The sequence below is a fragment of the Corvus hawaiiensis genome, chromosome 5, assembly GCF_020740725.1.
Source record: "Corvus hawaiiensis isolate bCorHaw1 chromosome 5, bCorHaw1.pri.cur, whole genome shotgun sequence".
Taxonomy (NCBI): Eukaryota; Metazoa; Chordata; class Aves; order Passeriformes; family Corvidae; genus Corvus; species Corvus hawaiiensis.
The window spans coordinates 14848593-14869676 of NC_063217.1; the positions used below are offsets into that span (position 1 = coordinate 14848593).

General features: G+C 35.8%; 1 protein-coding gene across 5 annotated transcripts in view; it reads right to left on the reverse strand.

The window, feature by feature from the left end:
• The window catches only part of RAB28 (RAB28, member RAS oncogene family), a 61717-nt gene that overhangs the window by 14745 nt on the left and 25888 nt on the right, over nucleotides 1-21084 (reverse strand). The window lies entirely within an intron of this gene.

The following is a 21084-nucleotide window of genomic DNA, read 5'->3' on the forward strand; positions in this document are numbered from 1 at the left end:
TAACTTATCCACTTTCTAAACCACGTGTAGGGAAAGAAACATGAAAGAGATAGTTCAGAGTTTCAGTAAAGGAATGCCTCTCCACCCAAATCTGACCATCTTCCGCTTCCAGACCTTGAATTGTAAAAACTGCAAAGGATTCCATTGCAAAGGGGCAGTTCTCTTTAAAATGAACTTTTTTTTAATTGACAACAGTATTTTCCATTAAAACTAGTAGTAACACATAAATGAAGTTACAACTCTCTAGTTTTTTAGTTATCTTACATATTATAGCTATTTCATATTTCAATATAATTTAGGGTAGTTTTAAAGTTATGAGTAAACATCTTTATTAATCTATGGTACCACAAAAAAATATATTCTTTTATAGTATGCTGTGAAAAATGAAATACAAATCTTTCTGCAAAGTATTTGCAGCTGTGCACACAAGGTATACAATTACATAATGTTTAAATAATGAGCTATCACGATTAGCCCACACAGACATGACAAGTAAAATGCTTTAATAATTTATTAATTTGATTTACATGTGCTTAAAATTATGTACACATTTTCCCTTCTGAAAATACTCCAGGGTCATAAAAAAAGGGGTCTGTATACGACAATGTCTTTTTCATCCTATTTTTTGGTATAATTTCTGACTGATTTCTTAAGAACAAAGCTAGCTTGAGCACCTGAAAACATAGTAGACTGAGGACAATACTGTTAAACAGCATTATCTTCATGCAGTACATGCTGCTCAACAAGTACAGTCAGTTTAATTCCAGAACGTGACAGTTCTGCTTCCTCCATGCATAAGCAAACATGTATGAAAAAGGGAATTAAAAGAGGGATTTTTCCAAGAGGTACCAAATATCCACTATTCTAAAAAATAAACCATAAATCAAGCTGAACATCGAGCAACATTCTAGGCAACATTATTTACTTCCCAGTTTATCAGACTTCTGTTCCATAGCATGTCAACAGAGAATAGCCTAGCATACCCCACTGCTCTGGCCAGAAGGAACCCCCTTTCAAGCCCTCTTCTGCCATAAGCAATATTACCTGCTTTTAATCCTAATTCTACCATCAAGAAAAAAGTGAAATTAAAAAAAAGGGCAACCAAAAAAAAAACCTTCCCTAGTTTTTTATTGCACAGCTTACCAGCAACCTACTGCTTTTCCACTAAAAGATGGAGCTGTTTCATTATGTCTTAGATTTTAAAGAGTATTTCAATAGGTTACTTAGAACTTCAAGCAACTGCACTTTCATTTTCTATCTAGACACAAAGGTTCTTTCTGTGTAAATAAAAAAAAAAAACACCTAATATCCAGTTATTATTATCCAATATAACCAGATTTATACAGAAATAACAATAAATTAATTTGCCAGTAAATTGTACCAGGTCTGCAGCGCTACCAGAGTGTGCATCAGCTAGCTTTTTGAAAATCTGTTTTGATTTGGTACTTCTAAATTACTACAGCACACATTCTCGCATATTCAATCCCAAATGTCAAGAGTGCAAACTGCAGCTTTTCATAGTTAATTTTCTGTTAATACTTTCAATCTTTTTCTCACACTAAAATTGTATAACTGCCAAGAAAAGAAAACTCTTTCATGGAAGTCCTGAAAACCATGCCCCTACTCTGATTTAAGGAAGCTCAAAACGAAATATAAATATAGTTCCAGTACAGATTTTCTCAGTAATTTTTTTAGGTTATCAAGAAAACATCTAGAGTGTTGATCTGGTTATACTCATGTCAGACAAACTATGTGTCACATTAACTACCTCCAGGAAGTTATTCCAAACACAAAATAAACTGTTTATGCCGCTTCTCAGATAGATAGCATGACAGATTGTTATTAATTGAAGACAGATGAAATACATTAATTTGATTGCAAGCATGTGTTTACTTTTTCACTGTCATGTACACTCTACTGCTGGTGCTTTCCTATGAGGACATAGTAACAAATCAAATGTTGTATTAAAAGACTTGCTAAGGCAGAATAATAGCTGGTGCTGCACTTTAATACTTAAAAAACTACACTTAACATTTCCAGATACAACAGGAAATTACTGGTTTCAGAAAGAAAAAAAAAAAAAAAAAAGATAGCTTAAAACCCCTTGTAATTTACACAAAACACTGTAACACTTCCTCCTCCAAAAAAATCAGAAATATCAGCAAATATGCTTCTCAATTACAATAATGAAAAATACAGCTTTCTAAATGACAAATCTATGATCTGAGCGCCTTCCAAAAGACAAATTCCTACAGATACAAGACATGAAAATGTATGCCTAATATGGGAAAAGAAAGGTGAAAATTCCTAGGCCTCTGTTTAAAAACAAAAAGACATCATGTCTTTGAATGAGGTTTACCTGGTTTTATGCACACCTCTCATATAAGCCTCCACTTATTTGTACAAACCTTATGTGGAATCCTCTTTCTTGTCCAAAAAATGACATACAAAGACAAAATCTGAGCTTCCTGGAATAAGAATATTTCACACATTAAAATCAATTGATGAGGCTGACAGTTTGTTCTAATATGGGAAATAATAAAAAGAATGTGTTTACCATGACAGGTTCACTGATTGGCATTTATGAAAGTATTTTATAAAAATATCCCATATTGAATGAGACTTTCAAATACTGTTAAACAATAAACAATTACAGCATTTTTGCTAAAGCTCTAAAACACAGTGGTTCTTGTGCATCTTAGGTTAATGAGGTTAACACTTGCAAGATTTAAAGTAGGTTTCAACAGAAAACAAGAAGAGCAGCCAGAAGCAAATGCCTCCATCTCAGCACATCAAGTGCAGAGGACACAGTGTGACACGATTCTTGCTTAATAACAAGCATTTTTAATGTCTGGTAGATGGCAGGTCATTTTTAAAATGATGTTAAGTTTTGCAAATACAACAGCAGGCATCTTTTCATACAAAAGTAAAATTTCTTATGAAGGTAAATCAATAAACCCAAGTTCCTTTTCAAAACTAGGATGACAGATGACTGGCTTATACAGCTTGAAGAGACAGTTAAAGAGAAACTAAGAATAATTTTTTTCTCAGCTAGACATTTCCCATTTTCATTTTTAATAAATTCTTGGCAGAAATTCTTGCAACCATTTCTCATTTGACTGAAAAGACTAAGACTACACTGACAGCTGGAATCTGATCCCTTCTGTTAGGTACCTGTACCACTTATCCCTACCCCTAATGGTGACATTCTCGGAAACAAGTATTCAGAAAAGATTATATTATTAAACTAATACAAATTTGAGTCACCTTGAATATTATTTTAGGATTAAAACATAACTGGAACTACTCCTTTTTTTTTTTTTTAAAAAGGTTATCATAAGACCACAGAAAGCAAGAGATGTGGATGAAAGGCATTGTTGATTTTCCTCTCCCCACCCTGCAACTCTAGTGGCTAAGTACACTGAAGATCTATCAAGGCAGCAGACAGTGAACTCAGAAGGCATTAATCTAGGCACAAAGAGTTTAGATGTCATGCACAGACCTCTGTACAGATGAATGTACCACGTATCTCTGTTTATTGCAGCGTACAGACCTACAGAAACACCTCCTTAGGGTAAGCGCAACAAACCAAGTGGGGCTGTGAATGAAACATGAAACACTTTTGTGCATTCTGGTATGGAGAATGAACAACCTGGCTTCAGCAAATTAATGCTACTCTCTCAAAAGTATCATCTCACAAGACTTTAATGTTCTCTAATTTGCAACCTTTGGTTAATTAGTTTTTACTTTCCACAGAAAAATATATCCTAAGGTTACAAGCTCCTCCTGTAGAGAAGACAGTTTGTTCACTGTTGCTTTTTATCCAGTCAGTCAGATTCTTACATGGCCCCAGTGCCAATTTACAAGCCCTTTGCAATTAGTAATAGATCATTTGCTGACTAATTTGCTTCCCAGTAAATTAGGCAAATACCATTCTTGTTTTTACAAACGGAAAATGAAACACATATAAAAGATCAATTTAATGCCTTGCTAAGATCACAGGGACTTTCACTGAACCATCAATTTACTGCTTTGTGCACTAAATCATCTTTCATCCTCTTTTACACTTGTGTTCAGGCTTCCTAATCTTTGTGCCAATGAGAAATTTAAGTTATTAAGTTAAGTTAAAGGTGTTAATTTAGACTCAAACATCTTTATGAGTAGCTATTTCCTAGAGACAAGGAGAAATGAGAAAAAGCCTAGGACAGGAGAACACACTCCAGCTGGACTTTTCTTGCTATATTAATTCAATTATAAAAATCACTGGGCATGCACAGTGACCAGCATAGGACAGGAACATAGTTGAAAATGTTTACTGAATGATGCTGAGAAAGCATAGCATAGCACAATAAGCTGTGTTCACACAAACCATAATCGCCAGTGCCCAGCACCCTGAAGATTAATTCCAGTCCCCACAGGCACACTAAAACACTGGCATTAGACAAGGGTATGTTTAATGAAATTATAAATTATACAGCAATAGCTTGCTTCTGACTTGCTGACAGAAAAAAAAGAAACTCTTCTCTGATTCAACATGAAACTATTTTTATCAGGATTACTGGAAGTTTAAAGAAATGCTTAAATTGATTTACCTGTGCTACTAGTGACAAATTGCTGGGCTCAACAGCTTTTTTCAAAAATAAATTTCCTCCTTTTATCATTAAAGGTAAGTTTTAGGACCGAGGTTAAAGACGTGTAAAAAACAAAAAGCCTATTTTCCCACTAATCCAGCTAGAGATATCCTTTGTTTTGGTTGAATTTAACAATTCCATAAGGTCAACAGAGTGTAAAAAAAAAAAAACAGTAATGCAATTTCTGAAATTCCAAGTTGAATGAGTATTATTTTAAGTGTTCTTTAGTACATTATTGAAGACATAAAGTTGCAATGTACTAAACATTCAGAAGATGGTGCTAGTCCAATATATCCACAAGCCATGGGTGGATCAGCTTTTCTTCATCTCTTTCAAATATTTTCTCTAATTTTCATGTATCTACTACATCATCACTGAATTTATCAATACCAGGACAAGGTATAATCATCACCAGTTAAATACTAAGGGGACTACTAAATGATACCATTCTAAAATTCACGAAGATTTACTGGATTGACAGGCATAAAATATAAAGCTCACTGTAACTTCATAAACTCAAGGTCTTGGGATCTTTATGAAAACTCATACAACATTTCTTGCATCCTGCCTTCAGTCACTCACATCTGTCTCTTCCTGCAGTCAAAGCAAGACTTTCTGGTCACAGTTTCAAGACTTACTGATGCCAGCACCAAAGTTTGCAAAATCTCACCTGTCCCACTCCTGGCTCTTCATTCCCACCTTCACACCACAGTGTAACTACTCCCTCCTCACCTACTTAGGAGGCCATGCAACTCGCATGAACTTACGAAGCTCAGTGAGCTGATCCACGTTAAAAATAGCCTTTTCTTTTCGACCGCTCTGTTTAACCCAGATCAAGTCTCAGATCCGATTTCCATGGAGCAGCAGTGGTAAATTCAAGCTGCAAACATGCTTCACCCCAAAGCCAACTGATTGTGGACCTGCAGCCTCCTTGAGCTTGCAAGGGCTGAATTCCTTATCAGCATTGAAAAGGGCTGGCAGGTTAACAAATTCAGTCTCATTGCTGCATATGAAAAGCTAACCTTTTCATATTAAAGGCAGGTATCTACTTATTAAGATATTATGCAGTCTGTAGCTATAGACAGAAATCAAAACTAATTCCATCTGCCCTCTCCCCACCAAACCCCTACAAAATCTTGGAACCCATTTCCAGTTCTGCCTATAATTCAAACATTATACAGTCCCTTCCAGACTACATACAGTTGTACAAGTAGTTTCTTCCAAAAAATAGTAAATCTGGACATATTAAAACATCAAGCAAAAAGCCTTATCCTTACCTAACCGTTCCTAAAACAGTCTTTTCCAAATAATGCATAGAACATATCTAGGAGTAATATATTTCATGAAGCCATGGAAATGAACTATTAATACCAAACTTATTCCTATAAAAAACATTTACCTAATAAATAACAATTTCTCAGAGGACCCATGCCAGCATTCTTGATGGCTACTGCTGCATCTATCTACACAGTTTCCACAGGTATGCTTCTGTTGACTTCAGGCCAACAGCTACGTTTGGCTACCCTCTCCAGGGTGATGCTTTATCCAATACTCTGAATTACTAGCTCCTACCAGAGCCAGCCCAGGTCAACTCCGGGGCCCTTCCATGCCTGATTCCTTTGTGCTTCCAGCAGATGTAATAAGGAGTTGGAGACGCTTAGTGCTTCTCCTACATACCCCTGTGGGAACTCGCCCACAACAAAAGTTATAAATGAACATGAAATCATTCACTGGGATATAAAAGCAAGCCTTAAATGTTCAAAGATCAGGCCAAGTTAGTATTACTGTTACTACAATAAACCTCCAGCATTAAGCAATTTCTAATATCAGTTCTTCTTCCAAAATTTTTCAATGTAGAGACAAGATTGGCACATATCTGAGTGAAATTATTCAGTTACTAGGCAATTTATTACTGCTTAACTGTTCCATGTGCATCAAATCCTGTTTAACAGCAGCCCAGTTTTTCTTCCATTTGGAAGCTTTTGTAACTAATTATTACCAAGCCAAACTGATTTCAAATGGCAGTTAAAAAATTAATACTGCAACTTAACCTTATATTAAATGACTTTTTATAAGAAAAGAAAAGTAAGGCTGGCTAGTAAATAAATATAACATACTTCAATTAAGTACAAAAGCAGAAATTAAACCCAAGCACATTCAGATCAATGACAGTAAATTTATCAGCTAATTCTTAAACTGAACCACAGCATTTCAAAGACTACAAAGAACTGAATTCAAACTATTTATACTTAACAATATGACTTCAGAGCAGACAGTAGAAGTGGAGCTGTACAAACCTCTTACACATTTGCCAACTCACATATTTCATTATCACAATCTAGTCATCCAGGCAAAAAACCCCACTGTCCTTGCCTCCAAGTAGAGTGAGCATACAGCTCATTTCTCACTGACATAAATTTCTATCATGATGTGAACAGAACTTCATTAGATTAACAGAAAGCTATTATTGACTCAGATATTGAGGAAAAGCTACAAAAGCTTTTTCTGAAACAAATTTAAAACATCAAATAGTGGACACACTAAGATGGATTATACTAATATTGCAACTTTACTGTATTAACCAGTCTCAGATGAGCAGAAGGAACCAAGTCATCAGGCTAGCCATAAGGGACTAAACAAAAATCATCAACAACCTTGTCCAAGATTTAAAGTGGTAACATGCATAAAGGAACCAAGGGAATAAGAGAAGTACTTTTACGCAGTTTGTTACAAATCAGGACCCATACTCTTTTCAGAGCAAATCAGCTGTCTGCCTATGCAAAGCAATGCAATTACCTCTGTTTCTCTCTCACACACAAACAGAAAAAAAAAATTAACCAAACCAACCTCACACCAAAAAGACTTTCATCAAGAAAGTAATGGTTCAGCAGAAGAGGCAGGCCGGAAACCAGTTACGAAAATGATAGTTTCTTTAGCAGCTTAAGCTACTGGAATTGCAAATCAAATGGATGGATATGGCTTTTCCTGGACTACTGGCTGAACATTTCCAAAGGTTCTCATGTGATAGTACCACTGCAAAAGAAAAGGAATCCACATGTTCATTGAAAAATGAACTCCTCTTCGTTCTGTTCATTTGAGGCTGGATCAGTGAATAGAACTCACTCCGTACAGTGCTACCATGACTGCAGATGACAAAAGAGAAAGTGGGTGAAGTCAGTCACAAAACCAGACCAGGCTGTGTTGTGAGAAATACATCACTGAGAACAGCTAAACTTCAACACATGTATGCACCCTCATAAGTTTTTGTCAGTATTCATTTTGATTTGAAAATATTAAGCAAGTAAGTTAGGATTCAGCTGCAACTTCTTTTTGTAAACTTTTTAACACTTTTTTTCTAAAACTTCCTAAAACCAAAGGTGATTTTAAGAGTTTCTGTTTCATTCCATTTTTGTTGAAATTAGAGAAATCAGCTACATCTGACTTTAAGCAGAACTTAGTTGCTGAAAGCATATTTTCCCAGACTGTTTGGTCAGTCATATCCTCAAACAGTGAAACAAACTCACTCTACTTTTTATAGTTTGGAGTCCTCAAGGATCAGCAGCACTTCCTTTGCTAGGTTTGAAAAAGAAAGGGAGAATATGCATCAAGAAGTTAACAAGTCCCTTGTAAATAACCCCAAGGCATCATCTACTAAAATTTTAGCACAGCCCTGATGATGATCTAATTTCTTTGTGACTTAGAACACTCCTCCTCTTCTAATATACATTAAGAGTTTCTGCAGGCACAACTGCCATGGGTGAAGTTTTCTGAATTAGGATAGTAAAGAAACTTTAGTTAATGGTTAAACATTTGTTTAGGCCATCACTGACTACTCTTTGACAAATTTATGTCAACATCAATTCCACTTAAAACATATTAATAAAAATATATTAAACAACACACTAGATTTCTAGAGCTTTTCAGTATCACAAATTTCTTTAACATAGTCTAGGCAAGAAATAGGGTTTTCAGAAGAGTCTGTGAGATTCACACAGCTGAACTGGTTAAGAGCAGATACTTTGAAGAAATACCTTGAGGGCCTAAAATTAATCACCAGAGACTACTGAGATACTCAGTACTTCTCCTCGTTCCCCCAGACTTCTTAATTTCTTTATCCAAAGACAATTGTATTGAAAAATAAATGAGACTGTGGAGCAACCACCAGAGTACAGAACACATTCTCTCACCTGCACTGTTCCAACAAACCTGCTACAAAGTAATACACACAAATACAGCTACACAACCTAAGGCACTGAAGTCAAAATTGCAAGGACGTTTGGAGGTGTTTTTTTCACTGTTCTAGAGGGGGTTTTGGAGCTTGGAGTTGGGGAGAAGGAGTTGTAACAGCTCAAGATTGTGAATTTACGATTTTCATTTAATCCAGTAGTTGAATGTCTGGTATAGCCCATGCCAGCAACTTCCCTTAAAGAGCATTCAGCAGCAGGTACTGAGGCAGGAAAATAACAATACAACTACAGTGATCACTCCTTCATACACACCCCACTTTGAGGCAGCCTGCGTTCCTCAGCCTGACACTCCAGCTCCAGGTTGCCAGGAACACAGCTGAAATGTTTTATAGACACTGGTGGGCCAGCCCTTCACAAGTTTCTGCAGTTCCTTTCTGAAGCCATGTGCACTTCTGACTTCTACAATCAATGAATAGGACTTCCACAATTTAGTTGTTCACAATGTGAAAAAGTAATTTAATCTGTTTATTTTAAGCTTGCTGCTTAATAAAAAGGCATGAGATTTCCTCGGGTTTGTATTGAAAAGATGCCATATAATTTTTCTCTACCCTTTCTTCACGGTCTTATACACCTGTTTGTTTTTTTCTGACTGCAAAGGAACTCAATCTATTTTGTACCTCCTCATATAAAAGCTTTTTCATTCCTCTTGTCATAATTGCTTTCCTGTGTAAAATGGGATCATCTAAATCTTCCCCAATTCTTGAGGATCATTCTGAGATTCATACTCAAAATTCTAATCCCAGTCTTATCAGAGCTTTGCAGTTTGGCACCAGGGATACACACTGTGTTAGAAGGAAATCACTCACTTGGCATTTTGCTTGTCCTGCTTGTTTCTTCTTTTCATTTCAGAAATGATAGTAGGAAATTTGTAGGGAATTCAAACTAAACAACATAAAAATGGGACATCCAAGAAACTGGAAGTGATAAGAAAGCTTTTTGGGTTCTTGCTTTCTAATAATATGAAGTCACAACATACTCAGACATATAAGGAGAACAATGGCCAAGTAACTTTAAACAAATTTACACTGCAACCCAACTCGTCTTCACCAGCTGCCTATGAAAAGGAAACAAGGGCAACTTGCAAAGTTGCAAAAAGAAAAAAAAAATTGCAAAGACAGATGTGTTAAATGAAAGCCACACCAAACCTTTGAACATGAAACATTTGGCTGCACACCACAGGCCACACCGTTGGGAGCAAAAGTGATACTGAAGGTGTTTCCACAAGTGTGGAAACCCCAACACAGCAGCTGGAAGTGTAACAAAGCAACAAATACCAAGACCAGTGACGGCACCAGTTATGACAGCCTGTAATCTGCTAAGATTAAAAGTCAACAACCCCAACAACCTCAATTAAAAAAAAGAAAAAATCGCAGCTTGGAGAACACTTCAATAGCATCTCTGCTGCCACACAAAACAGTCAAAGCCTACAGCCACCTACCTGACGTGCTCCCAAACTGTCTGAAGACAAATCCACATCCAGATGCATGCTCTGAATGGGCACTGACACAATAAGCTTGAGCTAAGTGAACTCAGTGTGCCCCTACCACAAAGTAACCTCTTGGTGGGACAAGTCACACCTGCTCCAAGTACCACCAGACATCTGGGAAGGCTTTGCAGTGACCATGTCTCGCTTATGGAAGAGACCAGCCAGGAGAGGATCAAAGAAAATTGTTCAAACAAATTCCAGAGATATGTCTACATGGTTATTAGGTCACAGAGAATTTTATATTCTAGCCCCACCACCACAACATCAATAAAGACAAAATTTTCTTGAGGGAATTATTTTTTTTTTTTTTCTCTTTCAGAAGGTGGATTGAACAAGGAATAGTCTACATCTGATAAATTCTCTGCCTGTTTCTGTCCAACTGATTAATCAGATTTAGTAACCCCAACTGAAAAAGAGAAATCCTATGATTACCTCAAAATACTTAAATCATGAGCAGGACTACAATGCCTGCAAAATACGGCACAAGGGAAGTATTATCCTTCTACACTTGGTCTTGGAACTTGGGAATTTCAACGAACAAGATCCGTCATTAGAATCAAATGGGGACAGATGTACTTACATGGTGGGTGGGCACGGGTGGACATCAGCCCCTCCAACCTCTCTAATGAGCAATTTCCTCAGATTCAAAGAAAAATTTCATAAAAAGTTAAAGAGAAATGGCAACTTGCCTCCTATTACCACTGGCCTAACTGCTTGGGCTGCTGGTTCTATAAAAAAGGGTTTTTTTCAAAGAAAATAATTGTTAAAACCATTTGGCTGAAAGTGAAGAGCTATTGAAAAGTACAGTCAAACTGGCAGCTTGCTCTTAAAATTCCCCCCACCACTTTTATAAGTATCGTTTTGCTTGTGGCTTTTAACAGCTGTTCACACACGTCTAAGCTAGATGTGAACTTTTATTTTCCCAAAACTAAATGGGAAGCTTTAAACAGCATCTGATTTAATTTTTTTTTAATTAAAAGTGGAGGTTAAAAGGACTGTGGAAATGGATGATGCAGCTGTGCTAATGCTAGGGAAAAGAATTCCAGAACAAGAAGTGAGGTAGAGTAAACACACAAAGTAAGTTTCCCAACACTAAGTGCACACCACACTCAAATGACTTTATTAGCTGAAGAGAAGTTAACTCTATGTTTCTTCAGAAACATTTTCCAAAATTAAAATAAATTGTATTTTGCAAATATAATAGAATTGTGATGTCTACTATGCTTTTCCCTCAGACCAATCCTAAAATTAATTCCAGAATGAAGTGGGTTCACAGGTTCCAATGTTATTCCCAAATTAATTTAGAAACTCAGAAACTCAAGACACTCAAGTCAGAACTAGCTCACTAATATTGCCATATATTTATTGGTTTGGTTATCAAAAGAATTGAACTTCCCCTGCATTTAGATGTTTCTTGGAAGAATTAAACATTTGGAGTCACATTTGCAATGGTACTGAGAGACTGAAACATGAAAGCAGGCATTCCTGGGGCACTTTTTAAAGTACTAAAGCAACTACCAGTCAACTAGGCAACGGTTTAACCACATTTGAAAGTGTCACCAGACAGCAGTCTCCATTTCTAAGCACCAGCATACTCATAAAAATTCTGCCTTCTTGGCCTAATTACTTAATAAACAGCACTAGTTACTAAATTCAAACAAAAAACCCACAGAAAGAATAAAAACGCCACAGTTTATTTCTATTTGTACATGTTAAGTACAAAAGCACACTATGAAAACATAACAATTCTGGATATCGACACATATTAAAGGTCTATTCTACTAAAGCTCTTAAAAAAAAACATAAAAGGAGTTCTAAGGCAGAAAATTCATAGGATTATGAAGGAAATGCCACATTAATTCACGTGGATTATGTACTCTGTAGATGGTAACAGCTCCAAAAGCAATCTTCTTCAGTACACTAATAGAGCTACTACTTAAACCAAAAGAATTCAGTAGTTCATCCATCAAGTTTATTCAAAGAACTTCTATAAGATGTCTAATACAGTGAAAAAGTATGCAAAGTAAGCCACACTTCTCAAAACATAACCATTAAAAAAGAAAAAGAAAAGAAAAAGAAAAAAAAAACAAAAACAAACAAAAAAAACCTTGGTGTCTATATTGGGCTGATGAAGCAACACTTCCAGGTCATCTATGGATGAAAACAAAGCCAACAACACTAAGAGCATTCATTCCCTTTGCACCAAGCACCAGGGACTAGGTGTAAAGAGTATGAAGAAGATGAAAAAGTGGAAGAAGAGAGACGAGTAATCCAGCCTGGACAGCAGAGCCTAAGAGAGAGAGGCAGATGGAAAATTACAGTGATGCAGTCATTTGTTTGCCTCCCTTGTCCACCCACATACAAGAGGGTCACTATAAATATGAAAATCTGAGCTAATCAAAACCAGAAATCCAGAACATTCTAGTTAGGTCTAATAAAAAATATTGCAACCTGGATCCCTTCCTGGGTTTCCTCTGGGACAATATCCTCTGGGATATTGTCTTTGATGATACAAAGCCTTGATTTCTGTCGTGTTAGCTCCTTGCTAAATCCAAGGCACAAATCAAGTTGAACAAATGAAACCCCAGTCACAGGTGAAACATTTTATGCAGGTGCACATAAATTACACTTGTGCACTTTAAGAAATCAAAAGTAGAAAATAAAAACTCACCACAGGTAAACACAATGATATAGCAAATATAGCATAAATGTTTCTGACCCTTCTACAAAAAAAACCCTAATGCTTTAAGAACTGATATTAATATACCGTACACCACTTGCAGATAAAATGATTCAGAGTGAAAAAATTCACGTTTTGTATTAGAGCAGAAAGGAAACCTAAATTCCGTAATGATGAAGTGATTATAAGTCACTTTTTGATTTAGTTCCTAATAGTACTGTCCTCAGCACTACAAATATACATAAACTAACCATAAGAGTATCACTCAATGAAAAGACAGAAGGAACTATCAGTGACCAATATACATTTTGCTGAAATATACAGTTGCTTAATATTCCACAAGTGAGCTGGAGAAAAAATTGGCCAAGTAACTTCAGAAATGGATACACACTACCAGTAGGACAGAGATGCATCCATGCTATAAAATGCTCCAAAATGGCTGGCATAGAAGCAGAAAATGCCTTGCTACTACAAGAGATTTCTTTGTCCAAAGGTTACCAGAAATCCTTTCTTTTCCCTACTGTCAGTTAGTATGAGCCTAAACTTACGAGAAGGTAGCTCCCAAAGGTACACAGAAATTTTCCTGTCCTGAGAATTCTTAGCTGGAAGTGTTCCCCTCAGGTTAAACAACTACGAAAGCTTTTTTTTAGGTCTTGCAACCTAATAAATAAGGCATAACAGAGTGAAAGTAATCAAATTCAAATGAAAATAAAGCATTCAAATGAAAAGTAACCATTTCCATCAATAAAGCAATATAATCTGTTAAGGACAAGGAAAGTGGTTTTACTGCATGTTTTCCCAGTGTTCTTTCTACATGGTGGTTTCCTAATCACAGACTTTGTCAAGAACCTGACTTTGCTTACCAATGGCAGCAGAGCTTAGGATGTTAGCAGTCAGTACTGCTTTTCAGAAAAATTGATGGCCTTTCAAAATGATCTGTTCTAGTTCAGTCTGAATTACTGGACATGAAGTAAGAGGCAGAGAACAAAATATTATGACCTGAGCTGTGCAGATCAAGCCTAATTATAAAACAAGGCTTATGGCTAAAATCTCTGAAACAAATCTTGGTCATACTGACATTAAAGGCCAAACAGTACCACTGACAATGGAACTAGACACTCAGTTTTAAATTTATGATTCTTCAGTTCCTTCTCAAAGCTGATCAAATCTTAAAGCTCATCCTCACATACCTGTCAATATGACAAAAGAGTAGGGTACTACTCCATGTAAACATCACAATTAAAATAATCTTTCTACGATCATTTACTTCAAAATTAAGAGATAAGGGGAGTTAACAGTGTTTTGGTGACGGTGAAAGACCAAAACAGTGGATCTGTAAGTATGTTTCAATTTTAGAGAAACAATATACAAGATATTTTTCTGAGCAGTTTGCTCTCTAGTGTCCTGCTTCCATTATTAGTTCATTGCCATGCTCTAAGCTTGAAAATATGAAGGAAACTGAAGTCTTGTTTCAGTGCTTTTGAAGGCAATGAGACTGCTTGGAACAAGTGAGGATAAGTGTATATAGTGGGATTGTGACGTTGCTATAGTGCTCTTTCATGAATAGTAATTACTCTGCAAGTGTGTAAAGCAGACAGGCCCAGTTGCATAAGGCTCAATGCAAGTTTTATGAACTGCAGAAAAGCATGATTAGTATGGGGGGAAAAACATGTTTCACACTTTTATTGTAAAGAACATGAGAATCTCAGAGAAACTGCCAGAACAGATGTTCATAAATTGGGCCCTTAATCTGCAGCACTTTCCAGGTTTTAAGCTATATCCACTGGTCTGTAGAACATATTCCTCTCTTTTTAATATAATTCTTCTGTTTAGTTTTTTTAATAAATAAGTTTATGACTTTAGTAGTGTTGCCAGCTGTTCAATTTTGATTTACTGTCAGAGTCTGCTTTAATATATAGTGGCTTTTGTGGCTTACCCATATAGATTACATTTTAAGCTTCAAGATATCACTATAAAGCAGCTGGAAAAAGTACTGGCTGTGCTCAGAAACCAGCATTATTGCCCTAGTGATCAACCACTGAAACATGCAACTGCACTAGCAACCATTCTCTAATAAACTTTTGTATACACCATTCCCAAAATAAAACTGCAAAACTTACAGAGTAAGTTACAGAGCAGGTCATCTTAACACATGTAGTTTAAAAAGCCAGCCCAAGAAAACTGCAAAATTATTAATTAGGAGGTATATTAGCTGGCAATAGAGATCTCTACAATGACTGCTCTTTATTCTTTCATTATATTGTTTCCTTTACTTCTACTGTGCAGCTTGAGACAATGTAAGAAATAAAATATTTTGGAACTGCTTTATATAGTGCTTTCTAGGAATTTTCTTTAAAGCAGTGTTTACTGAATATTACTGGCAAAGACCTGTCAGTATTCTTAACACTGAACCATTTTCAACCTCACAGAATTACAATACAAGCAGACTAGGCTTCTCTTCTCCAGCATCTGCAAGTACACAGAGTAATGTTATTAAAATAAACTACCACTACAGTATACTTAGAATTAAACAATGAATTAAACTCAAAAACTCTGGAAATTCTCTACAGCTGAACTAGTTTAGAATCATCAGTCAGAACTACTAGGGCTTTTTTATTGCACTGAAAATTACTTTTTCTGCTCAAAAAGATTCCTTTTTCCATATAAAACTAACTCCCTAAAAAAAATTCCAACCAAGAGAACAAAACAGTTTGATTCAAAAAGATCAGTATGGTGCCTCGTGAGAAGGGGTTTTTTGCTTGTCTTACACTGTTATTTTCCCCTAAGTTTATATTTGCCAGTTGGACAGTATCCATGGTGCATTACTCTCATGAAGTCCTATCATACCTAAGGGGAAGGCAGACCTACAACATGGAAGATATAACGGGGAAAATAAAACAAAAACAGCCTTTCTACCCATAGCATCAGGAGCAAAGCTTGTAGGAGAATGAAGAAGGAAGAGAAGCATAAAAAATGCTCATCCCTTGAGCCATCGCAGTGGCACCTTCACAACAAAATATGTCAAGATTTTCCACAATGCTTTCGAAGGGGGATTGAGAAGTAGACTTCAAAATGCCACCATTTTCTGTGTCATGAGCAGAACATAAAAATATTTTTGAAACAGTTCAACTTAACAGCATGACCAACAACTCCTATCCACTCCCTTCTGCATGCCTACAGCAATTACTTTCCAAAGTCTCCTGTAAATGTATAAAGTAAGATTTTAGGAACTGAGTGTCTCTCTTTCTGTCCACAGTATCAAAGGTGTGCTATCTGTACAAATCTTGGGTTCTCCAGCCTTCAGGTTAAATTATCTACCCCAAAAAAAAAGCTTGGTTGCAAAATCCAACAATTTAAAGTTACTCTCAATATGCATACTGACTATATCCCCGTATTTTTCCAAAGCAAGCCTTTCTCAAGACCTTTTACTATTCTGTGTGTTTCATTCAACTATTTAGTCTGCAGCTTTTTTTAAATTACTGTTTGTTTAGCATTTGAAACAAAAAGCAATGGTCCTGATGGCAGTTTTTAAATGGTATAACCCAGGTATGATTGAGTTCTCCAGTCAAAGTCAGAAAGAGCTAATGTTATTGCTCTTTCTGTACATATATTTCAAAACTTTAATGAATTCTACCATCACATACTAGTATTATACTAGTATGATATATTCCTGTTACCACACATAATTAGGTAAATGTATTGGACAATACTTAACAGCCCAAGAAAACCCTCATAGTATACAGATAAAAAAGGTAATCCAAAAGAATATTATAAACTAGGGGCTAGCATGAAAACACCAGAGTAAACTTGGAGGAGCTCACTAAATGTGCTCTAAATTTACACCCATGTAAACAACAGAAATGTTTATCTTAAGCACTACTTCTGAAAAAAAATAGATTTAAAAAATCAAAAATGTATCATGAAAATTTCATAGGGAACTCAGTATTTTTAAAACAGAAACTATGTGCAATGTACATAAAATAAAGCCCTCCTCTATTAAGACCTTATTTTAAATAAATAAATTAGATTACTAATTTACCATTCATCCTGACTGTACTCCACCCTCCTTAACCAACACATTTCAGTAAATCTTAATTGATTTTTAACTGAATTTAATGCTACAGGGTCTTAGATCTCTCTCTTGAAAACAAGCATTTTTTGAAGTTATCCTCCAAATCACAATGGCTGGAAGCATAGAGTGTAAATAACAACAATAACAACAATAACAACAATGCTGTCTGCATTTAACCACCAGGCTTATCTGAGTGATCTGTTCCATACTGGCTTAGTAGTTACTCCCATGGTAACACCTTCACGGTCTCATATTACACACACAGAAGTAGTGAAATATCTTTTTTTATTTTTTTTTAAATGATCTATAAAATACACTGAAGTAGATACCAGAACGAAACTGCAGCACAACTGGTACCTCATCAAGACATACCTTCTCAAATACTGGAACAATGAAGAACTCGTAACCGTAAGTGTTTAATATGCTTAAAGCTCTATCAAAAAAGCCACACATTTAGCAGAGTACACATGTTCCTGTACTGAAATGGGCATCATAAATCCACAACATCTCAGGAATGGAGCTGTAACTGTGGACTAAACTTGAAATGGTAGCATTAATTTCCACTTCTCTTGCAAAACTCCAATAAACATGACAATTACACAATTAAAATATATATATACAATGCATTTCCCATAATTCTTCTTCTTTGTTCGTAAATCTGCATGCACATCATTTATACTATACCACTAAGAGAATGAAGGTTATCCATTATGATTATTCCCCATATTAGCACAGACTATCCCTTATTCTCTAAATTGAACTGGAATAATAACTGCTTACTTCCAATAAGAGGTTGTTTTTTTTTTTTTTTGTTCACTAAAATAAATAGAAAAAGCTTAAGTTTTCCCTGCTGATTAGGAATAAATTTCTCTTCCACACTTTCTGCCCATATAGAGTATTAAATATATTCAACTACTACATGCATTTCAGTTGAAGTTGCAGAGTACACATAAACACTGTACAACTGTTACTATATTAATCAGTCTGACTCTGAAACTCTGAAGCTTTAAAAAAAGGTTAGTTTACTGACTTATCTAGCTTTTAAATAGAAAATAATGCTACAATAGCGCTTGTCTTTTTCCCCATTTTGTCCAAAATCCTAATATTAATGCCCTATTCACACTCGAAATTTGGTTATCCTCTCTCATCAACTTCCTTCAATAATAATATATGAGAATATATTTCCACAGTAGCTAATGGAGACATTCCTACAAATCAATGTGCTGCAGTGATACAGAAATAAAAGCTTACTTCACTGTAATGATGCTTCCAGACTTCCCTCAAGTCAGGTGGTTACTTGCAGTTAATGATCTGTGACATACCACACAAGTAGTCCTAAAAAGACTTATTATCCACTGCATGTGCAACAATATTTGCTTTATGGATGGCTAAATGAATGAAGACATTCAACGTAACTGTAAAAGTAAAATCAAAAGAAAACTTACAAGTAACATGTTTTCTTTGAGTAAAAGAGCTGTGAACATTTTCCATTAATACTTAACCTTTTGCTGGAGCAGTGCAACCACATATAATGCTTGAATCCATAAGGCCCAAGAGCTGCTCAGGGTTAACACTGATTAACTGCCCCCAATCAAAAGTTGTAACTTTTAAAAATTTCAGAGAGCTTCCCTCCACTAATGAAATCAAAACTGCATTTATGTCATGTGGCAAAGATAGGAGCAGGACCACTGGCAAAAAAAAAGAAACTCTGTCCTGCTTTAAAAACAAGTATTTTTTTCAATCCAATAAAACAGACATGAATTTGACTGGGATTTAAAACTATGTATATTATGCTCCACTGACTTCTATTAATATACTAATAGAAAAGAATAGCAAATTAACCTAAAATAAGCTCCAATCCAACAGCACAATATCTCCCATGACTCTCAGACTGTGCAGACATTCACACATTTTCTGTTTATAATTTTTTTCATTTACTAGACTCAGCTTTTGTCCACCATATGTCCACTGTAGATTAACTATTCCCTTAGGTACAATTAAGGGCTTTCCATTTGTTGTAAGAAGACCTAAGTATGAAGGACGCAGCCAGAAAAAACATTTCTACCTAAACCAAAAACAGAAGCACATTCAGCCTGGACTATAGTTTATGCAGCATCTTTTTTATTGGACGTATGTCTACATTGCTAAATAAACTACAGACAAAATCCATGGAAACAGTAAGAGATCTCTCACCATTTCATTTGTGTATTATTATAAAAATATGATACATATACTGTTCTAACCTTTGTATTTAAACAGTTTACCTCTATTTGCATTTTTCGGTGACACCTCTACAGATTTTTCTGAATTTAAGCATAACGGTTAGGGAATGAGAATATATTATTTACTGGCACTTCTGTCACACTGATGTTTGAGCTCCAGCTACACTAACAACAGTCTACCAGGTCCTTGAACTTGGTTGTGGCTCTTGGTTAGTCATAGCAGGCAAAACTTAAGTGCATAAAACAAAAACCTCAAGTGCAGCCTCAAGATTTTACATGTAGGAAGAAGAAACCAGTTTATTCATAGTCACTAAAATAAAAAAAGTGTAGCATAAGAACTGCTTATTAGTTGGAATAGCTCACAACTATTCTCACTTTCTTGTTAAAGCACTGTATAACCCAAATGAGAAAATATCTTCTGCAAATAGTTCGCACATACCTAAACTGGCCCAGTTCAAATAAATGCAAATTCATTAATTTTCATAGAACTACACCTGTTTAGGTGTATCAGAACTCTGTCTAGCTAAAGAAATCTCAAGCTTAGACAAGTGGTATGACAGTAATATATATTCTGTGTGCAAGTCATGTATATTGTTCAGCTTCAACCCTGTAATGAACCCCAGATTGAAAAAGCAAGCTCACTACTAACTAATGCTATCTGGGTTTAAGACAGGCATTTGATAAGGATTATTAATTATCTTTTCAGCAGCATGAGAGAAAGGACCTTTCTAGTCTTTTTATTTTTTTTTTATGGGTACTCTGGCAGAGGCCACTTGGTTTTTAAGAGCCACCATCAAAACCTATACTGTATACATGCTTCAATAATGGCTGCAGCACTGTAAGAAAGTCCAGAAGTCTAAAAATTTGCCTTTAATCAGGTTACTTATCAGCTTCTGTGTTCACTGCCTTCCCCCCTAAGAGATCATTTTGTGAAGGATTCTGAAGAAGGCTCGAAACATGGGCTGATTTGCAACCCCTTGCAACAGATACATTTAGCACAGCAAATCCCATGAAGACCGGAGCCAGAATGGAATACATATGCACAGGTCTTTGTGATCTTTCCTGCCAGGTGTTTTCCCTTCACAGCAAATAGAATATGGCAAGGTAAATACTACACAAGAGCAATAAACGTTCCCTCTTTTGTTCTGTATAATGTTCTGTGAGCTCAGATCCTTTCTAAAGAACAGTACTTGAGGCTCAAGCTCTACTAATCACAGTTTAGTAGACTTGTCCACATGGCAATTTAACAGACATAATTAAATAGATCTCTTCAGCACGGATGGTAGCCAGCACTATTAATGTTAAGCCAAGCATGATTTAGAATCAAATCTTGCAAGACAGATGCTTTCTCAGACAAGCAAGGTAATTTTCTCACTCAAATTGTGTGTTTCTACGTTGCTCCCACTGCTAAAGTAATACAGAGCACATAGAGACACTGGGTTGGAAATACAATATTATGGTGAATAAAAGATCATTTGTGCCGGTAGTTTTCCCTTCCATTAATTTAAGTTTGTTGTTAAAAGTAATTTTTAATAAAGTTACCTGACCATTGAAACAAACAAATCCATAAGACTGCAATTTTCTATTAATCTTACAAGTTGGTTGAGACAAACATTCTATACATACTTTGAAACAGGGTATCATTCTACATTTATTCAAATGAGTTGGTAAATTGACTGTACCACAGGACAAGGTTTTCTTTTTAAGGGAGTCTCTACATATAAGTAGTTTACCCTCCAATCCCAA